Here is a 13,337-nt window from a genome sequence, read left to right as displayed (position 1 = left end):
ATATGCAGCCTTATTGTGAAGTCTGCAATTCACTTCTAACTTAAGTTAAAGGTAAAGATAAAGGTAAAGGATCCCTGACAGTTAAGTCCATTCGCAGACGACTCTGCGGTTGTGGTGCTGATCTCGCTTTACAGGCCAAGGGAGCCAGCATTTGTCTGCAGACAGTTTTTCTTTGTCATGTGGCCAGCATGACTAAGCCGCTTCTGGCACAGCAGAACACCAAAACCAGAGCAGCGCATGGAGACACTGTTTACCTTCCTGCTGGAGTGGTACCTATTTATCTACTGCACTTTTGGCGTGCTTTCGAACTGCTAGGTTGGCAGGAGCTGGGACAGAGCAATGGGAGCTCACCCCATTGTGGGGATTTGAACCGCCAGCCTTCTGATCAGCAAGCCCAAGAGGCTCAGTGGTTTAGACCACAGCCCCATCCGCTGCCTATAAGCTACCGGCTCATTAAAAGAGCGGATGTACCAGTGGTCTGATTGCTTGTAAAGCAGCTTTATTGCCATGTAAACAAAGAATGATACAGACCTAGCAAACTCTTCTCTCCTGGGGACACAGGCTGCGCTGTGGTCTAAACCACTGAGGCTCTTGGGCTTGCCAATCAGAAGGTCGGCAGTTTGAATCCCCGCGACGGGGTGAGCGCCCGTTGCTCTGTCCCAGCTCCTGCCAACCTAGCAGTTCGAAAGCATGCCAGTGCAAGTAGATAAATAGGTACTGCTGTAGCGGGAAGATAAATGGTGCTTCTGTGCGCTCTGGTTTCCATCACGTTGTGCCAGAAGCAGTTTAGTCATGCTGGCCACATGACCCGGAAAGCTGCGTGTGGACAAACACTGGCTCCCTCGACCTGAAAGCCGCAACCCCATAGTTGCCTTTAACCGGACTTAACTGTCCAGGAGTCCTTTACCTTCTCTGCCTTCCACTCCACCGCCCACCTCAGCCAAATGTAAAAACCAAAATTCGTGTTGGCTTGGGAAACACAGTGTGTTTCAAAGTCCCACTGTTATAGGGTGGTGTTTGGTGATCCAGACTATTTTCTTCCAGCCTCTGCCACCCATTTGTAAAAGTGCAATTCTGTGAAAACAAGAAGCCTAAGGGTTGTAATGCACTTTCTTTGCTGAAAATCCCAACAAACAAGTCCTAGGAAACCGTTCTATTTAATTTTTATTTTTTTTACTTATAGTAGCGTAAGAGAGAAAGAAAGCGATCACAAATGATAACATGCACCAAAGAGATATCCAGTTCTTCGTACGGCTATGGAATTTCCTAAGGAGGTTGCTAAAAATGGACCAAGTGTCAGCTGTTTCACGGAGTGTTAGTTTGCCTTTCCTGCCATGGAAGTGGAGAGGTCAGAAGTGGCGGGGTCTGGGCCTTCAGCAACACCTGGCGAGTTGGGCGGATGATGACACTTGCAGAGATGCGTGACTAGAGCTTCCTTCGGCTCCCAAGCAGTTGTCTCTTGGTGGCCCGGCAGCAGCTCCCTCATTAATGCAGGATCAGGTTCCCCCACATTGCTTGCCAATTAGCCGGTGTTTATACACACAACTCCCATTCCTGTGTTCTGTGGGACCTAACCCCAGATGGTAACAATCAGGAACGTGACCTGCTTCGACTGCTGCTGCGCTTCTGTTTCATTTTCCGTTTATTTTCGGCTCTTCGACGGGTCTTGCTATCTGTGCGAGCTGCAGAAGAGGTTACTCAGTCCTTGTGGATGGCTCCACAGATGGAGCATTTTAAAGCCCATTAGCTTGTCCACAGCTCTTTACTGAGGGTTTGAAAGTCCCTGCATTTCAGCTTGCAGGAGTTTCTGTTTAAGTTAGAGATGGTGTTTCTAAACAGAGTTTCATTACCAATGTGTGCCTATGATTTGTACAGCTTCCTCTCCGTTAAAGTGGACCAGAGAAATCCTTGCACAAAGTACACAAACGCCCCCTTTCCCCTTTTTCATTCCACGTTGCTGCTGTCCAAGGTAATAATATATTTTTAACAAGCATACTCTTCCAGCAAATGAACTACTTAGGCAGGCACACAAAGCAATGAAATCATGTAAATACGTGACTAGGAGTACAATAGAAAGGGCATGTACATGGGCGTGACTTTTCAAAAATAAATGTGTTTAGCATCAGCATGTAAAACGAATTAAGCATTCTCTGAATAAACTGTAACATCATAAGGAGATGACTTCCACAGAACTAGGAATTAAAACTCCATGAAACAGAGGAAATCCTTTGCACACTTACTTGGGCGTAAGCCCCATGGAATACAGTGTGACTTGCTTCTGAGTAAACCTGCATAGCTTTGCACTGCACATCCGTTTTATTTAGGCTGTGGCAAGGGCTGCTCTAGGAGTAAAAGGATTTGATTCTTCACCAAGACAGCTGAATGAAGTTTTCACATCTTGCATGCGATGCACTAAAATGTAGAGACGGATATGTAATTTTGGTAATTTGAAAATGGGGAAATGGAAGTATTTGCTGCAAATGCTTGACAGTTCACTTTCTTTCAGCTTGCTAAAAAGGAATGGAAATAAGCAAGCGATTTAAGAAGATGTGCCACCCTTACTCATTTTGAGGACATTATTAGAATTAACCACTAGGGGTCACAAAAGAACGCTCAATCATAGATATTCAGGCCCTCAAAACAGCACATTGAATTACTTGCCAGGCGTTTGTATTCTGTTGGTGCGTTAAAGTAATTTCACCCTCAGCAAACTATGGTGAGCCAGCCAGCTTCAATTGGTTTATCAAGCAGGTTGGACTTTAAAAATCCAGAGACTACCTGACTGTTTGACTTTTTAGAAGTCATACACAGAAAAGTATGCGGGCTACTACTGTTTTATAAAGCACAAACCACTTTTTTACCTGTGACTGGGAATGAATTCACATGAGGACCATTTTTTTGTAAACAAACAAACAAACAAACAAACAAACAAACACACACACACACAAAAAAAACAACAACAACAACATCAACACACAAATTGATGAGAAACTGAGATTGACAGATTCACCCATAAGCCCCTTTCTTGTGTTATAAACGTGAAAGTGGTCCACATGATTAAAGGGGCAGTCTTGGCCCAACTCCAGATATTATGCACCTTTCCCAGTCTCCAAATGTCTAAGCGTTAGGTGTGAGCATACCCTCCAACATTCCTGCAATGAAAATAGGAATGTCCTATTCCATCATCATCATCATCATCATCATCATTATTATTATTATTATTATTATTATTATTACCACCACTCTGGTCAGCTTTCAACATATATAAAAACATAATTAAACATTTTTTAAAAAAACCTTCCCCATACAGGGCTGCCTTTAGGTGTCTTCTTAAAAGGTTGTGTAGTTACTTATCTCCTTGGCTCGGGGGTTGCATAACTCCATACCCTCCAACATTTCTCTGATGAAAACAGGGAGGGATGCCCTAAGGAAAAGCCAGACATTCTGGGCTCAAATCAGAAACTAGGACGGCTTCTGTAAAATCCGGGACTGTCCCTGGGAAACAGGGACACTAGGAGGGTCTGAGCATCAGTAACTGGAAAGGCTATATGCAGAGACTTCTATATGTGTTGGTTTTCCCAGGACTTAGAATCCAGGACCTGTATCTCACAAGGTTCCAGATTCCAGGAAAGGCTTACGCGCATAGCCCATGGAAAAGGCAACCGTCTCTGAATTTTTCCGAAAGAATGTTGGTAGTGAAACTGAAGCGGTTTTTATTAGTAGCCGACGCAATCCTACAAGCTGTGAAACTGGCTTCATTAACTGTGCAACCCGACTTACTCAACGGCATATGTACTATTGAAACGTTAATAAAAAGCATTTAAGGTTGAAGAAAATATTAAGTAACCGCTTCATAATGAAAACCTTGGTTCAACTCAAAGCACGGCGGTGGAAAGAAAATGGTTTGATTAAATTACTTTCGTGCCGTGAACTGTGGAGTGCTTTTCTCAGAGTTTCAACAGGAAGGCATAGTGCTGCTGCGCAGAGAGGCTTTTAAAGCCTCAAGGATGTGGGCATATTAAACAAACTGCAATTATTCTTAATGCATTCTAAGCCTTTTCAAAGGTGTAATCAAGGGGGGGCTCTGGTGACTGTCGAGAATAATGCAGGGAAATCCAGCCTGTGCCCCAGTTGTGACAAGGGGCAGGCAGTTCCCCACATTCTACTCAAGTAAGCTTTCTGCCACATTGTATTTCTGAAGCACCCTAAGGAGAGGAGAGTTGTGGGGAGAACAAGGCTGAGCGCCAGAGTTGGAAATAAAGGGTGGGCGAGATGTGAGACAACATCCTCCTCATCAAATCAATACCCACCTGTGCTACTTAGTTCATTGGTGGGGAATATTTTACAGAGGGCCACATTCCTTCCTTGGCAACTTTCCAGGGGCCACATGACTGTGGTGGGCAGGGACAGAGGGCAAAGTGGGTGCAGCAATACGAGCGAATTGTATCATTTGCACGGTATTTATACACTCCCCAACATTTCTCCAATGAAAATAGGGATGTCTAATAATAATAATAATAATAATAATAATAATAATAATAATAATATTTATGCCCCAGCCATCTGATTGGGTTGCCCCAGCCACTCTAGGCAGTGACCAGCATACGTATTTTAAAATAAAAAAGCTTCGCTATACAGGGCTGCCTTCAGATGGTTTGGGGGGATCGGATAACTCTATCCCTTTCAACATTTCTCTGATGAAAACAGGGGTGGCCTAAGGAAAAGTGTCCCTGGAAAATAGGGACACTTGGAGGGTCCTCACGCATGCCCCTCTCTATCCTTAAAAATAAAATAAAATAAGATTTTCAATTTTATTTATTTCAATAATTTTACAATTGTTTTAACATTTCAAAACTCGACGTCCTTCCCCCTCTTTCTGTAGTTCCTTACATTTATTTTTTATATTTTCTGCATATTAACTTAACTTAATCATCTACTTTAAATGTATACTCTTATAAAACTGCCCCTCTCAATCCTTGATCCAGGCAAGCGGAAAAATCACTATCAATCTTCAGCCACACAGAAACCTTCAGGTAGAACTGGTGGTGGAGAGAGAGGATGTGACTGAGGAGAAGGTGTACCTGGGGATATCCAAGATCAGGTAAATGGTTTCATTTGAACCCTGGGCCTGAGGTTCTCCACCCTTGCAATAGGATGGGCAGCCCCAGCATAATTCAGTTATCCTGTTCCTTACACAAGGGTGGAGAACCTGTGGCCCTTCGTTGTTGGACTCCAACTCCAACAACAACAATTTATTTATACCCCATCCAGCTGAATGGGTTGCTCCAGCCACTATGAGTGGCTTCCAAAAGACTATAAAAACACAGGGAAACATCAGACATTAAAGACTTCCCGATGTCCACGAAAGGTCATGTCATTGTTTATCTCTTTGACATCTGGCAGGATGGCATTCCACAGGGCAGGTGCCACTACTGAGAAGGCCCTCTGCCTGGTTCCCTGTACCTTCACATCTCACAGTGAGGGAACAGCCAGAAGGCCCTCAGAACTGGACCTCAGTGTCTGGACTGAATGATGGGATGGATGATTGGAGTGAAGTAGTATGTGGAAGGCCACTAGTTTTCTACTGAACATAAAATATTGCTCACTGTGGAAAATCGGGGCCACCACATGGCAATTCTCCTTACCCTTGCTAGGGTGGGGGCTGCAAAGTTAACATATCACCTAGGCCTCAAAATTGGCCATGAGGTACAATGGTACCTCGGGTTAAGAACTTAATTCGTTCTGGAGGTCCGTTCTTAACCTGAAACTGTTCTTAACCTGAGGTACCACTTTAGCTAATGGGGCCTCCTGCTGCCGCCGCACAATTTCTGTTCTCATCCTGAAGCAAAGTTCTTAACCGGTGGTACTTTTTCTGGGACAGCAGAGTCTGTAACCTGAAGCGTCTGTAACCTGACGCATCTGTAACCCAAAGTACTGCTGTATATGTCAAAATGCAGGCTGGAAACATCTCTGCATAAATTCAATCAGTTACAACTCTCTCAGCCTCAGTTTCCCATTTGTAAAATAGGAATGAATGTGAATGGCTCAGCTGTAAAGCCTGCATGAATTAGGACCTGAATGCCTGTTACCACAACACCTTGCCAGGGCACTAAACTCATCTGCCCACATCCCCTGGGAAGTGATTGGCACAAGGCTTTCTCAGTAATGACATCCCCTGGGTGGAACCTTCTCCCTAGTACGGATTGCAGGATGCAAACTTAACTTTTCATTGTTGGGCATATTCTCCCAGGCTTTTTAAAACCTCTTTAAATAAATGTTAATTAATTTAAATAAATGTTAAATCTATTTTAAGAGCTGTTATTCGTATTGTTTTAAGACTGAATTACATCCTCATCGTGTTATTGTTTCGTTTGCATCTGTGAAACCTACCCAGGAAATATCTGTTGCAAGGTCGTGTAAAAATGTAACAAGGTGAGATACTGGTGGATGCAGATTGCCTGTTACTGAAAAACATTTACAAACGTTATCTTTGATTAACCATGAGATAAAATTCAGCAGATGCTGCTGTTGGGCAACTGTTTTTCATTACACCGCAGGTTGTGCATAGCTCAGAAATACAGCCAGATAAAGGATACATAATTTTAATCATGATAAATAAGCAAGATGTTTATTTGGCTTAGTTAGTCATTCAATTACTAATGCCCTCAAAACACAAATGTTAACTGAGCTGATTTATCCTATCCAGTAGGGTCATTAGTTTGTTTCTACTCGATTTAATAATAGTGATGGTGAAGAGGAAGAAAACTGTGTTATGCTAAGCCAGACCAGTGGTCCATATAGCACCCTTGAGGAAATTGTCCTTCTGTAACCAGGTTCAGTGTGGCTCAGAAACTGTAGCTAATACTCTGTCAGCTTTTTGTGACCAGTTTTAAAAGCACTATATGACTGTGGTCAGCTGCTTTTAGCTGCTTTGGGAACCATCCTTTATGACCTATGGGGAACCTTTTTTTCAGGCCGATGGCCATATTTATTATTTATTTATTTCAGCAGTTCATATACCATTGAATGACAGTAGACTCTAAGAAGACTCACTACAATGAGACTAAAAAACAAGTTAAGACAATAACATCTGGATTCAGATTAAAATCTGGGTGTTCAGCAGGGAGGTGGCCTGTCTGACCTCAGCTTGCAGGGAGTTCCACAAAATTGGACACACAATACCAAATACAAGGCTCTTGCGGCTATGCATGTGAGTCATGGGGGACCACTCACAGTGATTCCCTCAAAGACCCCTGGGATCAAGCAGGGATATAAGGAGGACTTGTGGATATGCCAGATACAATGGGTGGCATCCAGCGAGATGCTGACTTTGTAGCATGGGATTGTGGGAGGTGTAGAAGTCAACTGACTAAGTATCTCCCAGCAGTTAAAGGCCTCATTTAAACTGTTGATCATTTTACAAGTTCTTGTTTGTCTGAATGAATGATTGCTGATCCAGTTTCCTCATACAAACAGCTTGGATGAGAAATGCTGGAACTCATATAGTACCCAAGGATAAGACTGTGTGTAAAGGTAAAGGGACCCCTGACCATTAGGTGCAGTCGTGACCGACTCTGGGGTTGCGGCGCTCATCTCGCTTTATTGGCCAAGGGAGCTGGCGTACAGCTTCCAGGTCATGTGGCCAGCATGACTAAGCTGCTTCTGGAGAACCAGAGCAGCGCACGGAAATGCCGTTTACCTCCCCACCGGAGTGATACCTACCGTATTTTTCGCCCTATAGGACGCACCGTCCCATAAGGCGCACCAATTTTTTTGGGAGGGAAATAAAGGGGGGGGGAAAATTTTCCCCCAGGAGCGGGGCTGGGGCGGGGGAAGCCCGAGCTTCCCCCGACCCCAGCCCCCAAACAGGCAGCTCTCTGCAAGCCGTGGGAGCCCAGCGCTGGCTCCTGCTGCTTGCTGAGAGGTCCACAAAGCCTGGACGTGCTGAGCTCAGCGCACGCGGGCTTCAGCATGTAGGCAACTCTCCGCAAGCAGCGGGAGCACTCCCGCTTGCGGAGAGGTTTGCGAAGCCTGCATTCGCCCCATAGGACGCACACACATTTCTCCTTCATTTTTGGAGGGGAAAAAGTGCGTCCTATAGGGCGAAAAATACGGTATTTATCTACTTGCACTTTGACGTGCTTTCGAACTGCTAGGTTGGCAGGAGCAGGTACCAAGCAACGGGAGCTCACCCCATCATGGGGATTCGAACCGCCAACCTTCTGATCGGCAAGTCCTAGGCTCTGTGGTTTAACCCACAGCGCCACCCACGTCCCTTAAGACTGTCTGTACATGCAAACAAACAAATAAATGAACATGTACGTATCGCCCCCAGCTGATATTTTTTATATTACATATTCTTTTTTCTAGCATACTCTAGAACTGCTCATCCGTCCAATCTCATCCAGTTTCAAGGTTTTATTTTTGTAGATGGTCACGCATGTTACTAATTTCACAAAAATCTTTCATCCCCCCGCAAATTCCCTAGTCAATTCTCTCACACAGAGGATTTTCTCTGTAAGGAAAAAACAAAACAAAAACCCTCTGGTAAACATATGAAAGCGGGTCACTTTTAAAGAAAAGACTTCAAAAGGAAAGCTGTTATAGTTGGCTTTTGTTTTGGAGCTCCGAAATGAAGAAACCCACCCAACTACTTGGAAAGTCTAATAAGCAAAGAAAAATCTCCAGCTTTTTTTTTTTTTAAAAAGAAATCAACTGCTATAAGTTGCCAAATGGCCTATGTGTGCTTTGATTGGTAGCAATTAGAGTTTCTTTGAAAAGTAAACTTAAGGCCTAATCTAGTTCCACTTTAAACAATGGGAGGTCGACTGCACCCTTGGAGCTGGATCCTGTCCATGTTTCTTCAGACAGGAGTCCAATGAAATTTATTTACAAGTAGGGCCCTTCAATATAAGCATGTCACACACTGTACAGCAGATAATCTGTGTTTGCCACCAAACGTACTCTCAACAGGAAGCCTCAACCGATTCTCTAACTCTCTGACTGGCTTCCTTCTGTGTTTCCCAACACTTCTCTGTCACTTCAGAAGCACACATCCATACAAGGTAACATGTGAAAAGACCTTCAGAAAGTTCCCCAAAATGTCCAGGGGGGAAATAGCTTCCTTACAGCTATGATTATTCATTTCCCTGAGAGGTAAGAAGTCTCTGAGACAGTCTTCTACAAGATAATCTCATTGTGAGGGGAGTCCTCCATTCAGGAGGGGCTACTGCTTGTGGGCTTCCTGTAGGCATGACATTGGCCAATGGGAGAACAGGATGCTGGACTAGGTGGGCTTTTGGCCAAACCCAGTAAGACAGCGGTTCTCAAGCTGTGGGTCCCCAGATGTTGTTGGACTACAACTCCCATCATCCCTGAGCTCTGGCCTTGCTAGCTAGGGGTAATGGGAGTCGTAGTTCAACAACATCTGGGGACCCACAGCTTGAGAAAGGATGCATTAGGGCTTTTCTTATGTACCTAGTACTGGGGCCCATGGTATTTTTGTAGCATCTATTTTAAAATTTACAAGTTGTGGAGAGAGGAATGACAAAGCAGCCTTAAGGAGCAATCCTATGCACAAGGAACCGGTGCAAAGTGAGCTGACATAAACTTACACAAGTTTCACGCTTCATTCAGCAGAGGGGCTGCTGTCATTGCTTAAACCTGGAATAAGGGGAACAAGCCTTTCAAACAGAATTCTGTGGCAGGTTGCCAGGTCACAGGACCATCTGAACCAGACTTAAAATACAGACTATGCCCCTCCCCTCTGGTCCTGCCCCCAGAATGCCGCTTACTGGGGGAGTTACACTAGCCTCAACTCAGGCAACCAAGCCTTGGCTGAGCAAGATAAGAATAAGAAGAATAAGAATAAGAATAATAAATTTTATTTATACCCCGTCCTCCCCAGCCAAGGCTGGGCTTAGGGTGGCTAACAAGCAATAATAAAAACAAGTTGAATGAATACACTTAAAAACAAGATTAAAATAAAACATTAAAACATTGAAACATTAAAATGCAGCCTCATCACAGGAGGAGAACGGAAAAAGAAAGAGGGGGAGGGAATCAAATTGACTCCAAGCCAAAGGCCAGGTGGAACAACTCTGTCTTACAGGCCCTGCAGAAAGAAATCAGATCCTGCAGGGACCTGGTCTCATGAGAAAGAGTGTTCCACTAGTGCATTAATTCAGTGCATCTGCAGCCGAATTGGGATGGGGGCACTGGTGGAGGAACTGGGGTGCGGAGTGAGCAGACTGTCCCCAGCACCACTATTCTGGTAGGGTGCCATTGCGGCAGCCCCCCTGGACACGCACTGCGCACTCCCCCATGCACCGGGTGCCACGCTCCCACAGGCGGTGCATCATGCCCCCGGGATGCGCATCATGCCCCCGGGGCACCCCCGTCTGCTCTCCACCCCCAGTAGTGGAGCATGCAGCTTCGCCACTGGATGGGGGACTTAATGCTGCCTGAACTGGGAATCAACAAGCCAAGCCAGGGATCTGCTGGATCCTGAGCTGCTCATCCCAGCAGATCTTGCCACAGAGTTGCCCTCTAAGTTTCCCTAAAGTAAACAGAATTCCACTTCCCTCTCCCAAATTGCTTTGTACCAACTACCTGCAAAAAACTAGATTCCCCCCTTCTTTAGTTCCACCCCCCCAACAGTTTTCTTTAGCCCTTAATCCAAGCAGGAGAGGTGTGATGTCTAGTAGCCACCAGCCATCACTTTTAGCTAACAAAAGGCACTGAGTGCAGGTCATGCTAAATGCCCAGAGCAATCCTCACAGCAGCGTATTTCTTGGAACAAGAAGACTTGGGTTCAAATTCCCCACTCCGCTCTGACCCTCTTGATTAAGTCACCCTTTCAGAGCCTAAACTACCCCACAGGATTTTCATTGAGCTCAACACAGATGGCACCTTGTGCAGTGGCCAAAACTCTTTGGAGGAATGCTGAATATACTGACATGAATTGAAGGAATCATCTCTAGTAGTGTTCCTTGTTTCATGGCAACAGCAGAAAGAAAATAGTAGGAACTGATAAGCAAATGTGTTATTTGCTGCTACCATGAAACACTCTTAAAGGGTTGTTTATGAAGATTAGCAACATGCAGGAAGCAGGCAGACTATTCATTACTAGATTTCCCAACTTCACATAGCACTCATTAGAACTGAACTAGCTAGGCTTATAATAAGCATAAACAAGACATCGGCCCCTGTACAACTCTTCTGCAAATTGGCAATTGCAGTGTAGACTTATATATAAGTCCAGATCCAAACCCGCCTCCAACCTGAAAAGCAATTATTTGCTTGTTTGATTAATATAGCTGCAGGATAAAATGCCAGGGATAGTTCAGTGAAACCATACGCCTTTAACATCTCAAAGGAACTTTTTCAAAAATATACATGTGCTTGACATTAATAGCATAAGTCTATACATGGGCAAAGTATGTCCATTGAGTTCAATGGGACTTATTCCCAGGTAATTGGTTACAGGATTGCAGCCTAGTAAGAGGTGGGAAAAAGCAGCCTCAATAGAGTCCAGGTACCAACATTAGGCTGCAACCCTAATAGTAAGCCCCCCATTAAATTCAATCAGATTTACTTCTGATTGGACATGATCAGGAGTGCACTGTAAGCTAGTTTCCATTTTGGCTATTTCCCCATCCTCAGGCAATGTCATGCTCTGGCTGGATGCAGAGGAAGGGACCAGCTGGGGAACCCCCTCTAGGGGACATACAGGGGATTGGTGGTGGGATAATAATGAGTGGTCAGAGGAAGAAGACCAGGGGATGAGGTGTTGGAAGATGGAGGAGCAACAGGGTTTAGTGAGCAGGAAGAGTCTGTGGTAGAGAGCAGTTCAGACTCTGAGGCTGAAGCAGAGGCTGAAGAGGAGGGGGGTCAGGAAGCTGCTGAAGAATACAGGGAGTCCCCCCCTGCTGCAACCAGCTCCCCTCTGCCCTGGTCTCCAAGAATGCACAGAGAAATGAAAAGAGCAGAACAGAGATCAGTTGTGTGCAGGCACAGTTTGAGACTGCACGGGGAAAACCCTGGAGATGAGGAGCCTTAGAGAGGGTGGGAACGTGGGGACCTTTAATCCTCACAACTGCTTCATTGGGGCAAGACCTAGTAGGAAGAGTTGCTGAGACCCCTAGGCCTGAGTTCTGTAGTCTATTTCCCTGAATAAGGTTTTAACTTTACTGGCCTCAGGTGATTTGTTGCTTTTGTTGCTGACCTATGCCTGACTCAAGGCCTGACGGGCAAGGACTCTGATTTTCTTAGCATTGCGCATTTTTGATAAAAAGTTAACAGTCTCACTGTCCTTTAAGGTATCTCTAATCAATACAATCCATACCATGAATTTGTCATTGATCAATTAGCTCTAGAACCTTTGCCAATTATACTTCACATCACCTCTCATATGTCCTGCCTTCCCCACAAAACAAGGGGGTTATTTACCTCTCAAAGTTACAGAGGATTAAATGAGTGTCTTATTCAGTCTCCTCATTGCAAAGTGAAATCATATGTAAAGAATTATGAACAGAACAGCTGCCTCCTTTGGTTATTTTAAGACTAGACTTTGCCAAATTAAAGTACAATAAATTACCTAAGACATACTGTGTATATGTACAAGCTCTGGGCTTAGGTGCCCCCAAATCACAACTACATCTTTAAAATAGAAATACCAGAAATGTTTGATCAGCACTGGAGAGTGATTGGTTGACTCATATATCTTGCTTTTCATGATTACTTGCCAATTTAGCACTTTGGAAATGTTGGCAAACTCTAGTGTCTTTGTCATTAGAGACATGAGTGTCATTAACTAAGTTTTTAAAAGTCTATACATGTCACTTAATAAATCATAAAGTCAAAGTCATTTTTCTTTTTCTTTTTTTAAAAAAAGCTTTTTCTGTTGCATCATGTGATGGGCAATTGTTTATATTTGAAGATGCGATAACATATGAAAAACCAAAAGAACATTTCCTAATTGACTCAGCACTGTAACATATGTCTTTCCAGTGTAACTGTACATCGTGGTAAGGATTTGAAATTAGAACAGGTTTCAGCAAGGATAGTTAACAGCAGGACATACTTTTCATATAATGGCAACATGGATATAAGCAGTGGGATTTTGTGGCTCCTCCCTGCAATTTTCTTCCATCTTTATCAGGCATGGGGGATTTCCCACCCCCCATAGGCTGCCCTGACAGGTGGGTGAGGCCAACCACCTGTCAATCACCTAGTGTCATTATGAAGTCTGGCGACAAACTTCAAAAGCCCCCACCTGTCAATCACCTGATGTCACTATGACATCTGGTGACAACTTCAGAGGGACTCACTATTGG

This window comes from Podarcis vaucheri (genome assembly GCF_965113315.1).
Source record: "Podarcis vaucheri genome assembly, chromosome: 8".
Taxonomy (NCBI): Eukaryota; Metazoa; Chordata; class Lepidosauria; order Squamata; family Lacertidae; genus Podarcis; species Podarcis vaucheri.
Note: the sequence above shows the minus strand (reverse complement) of the source record.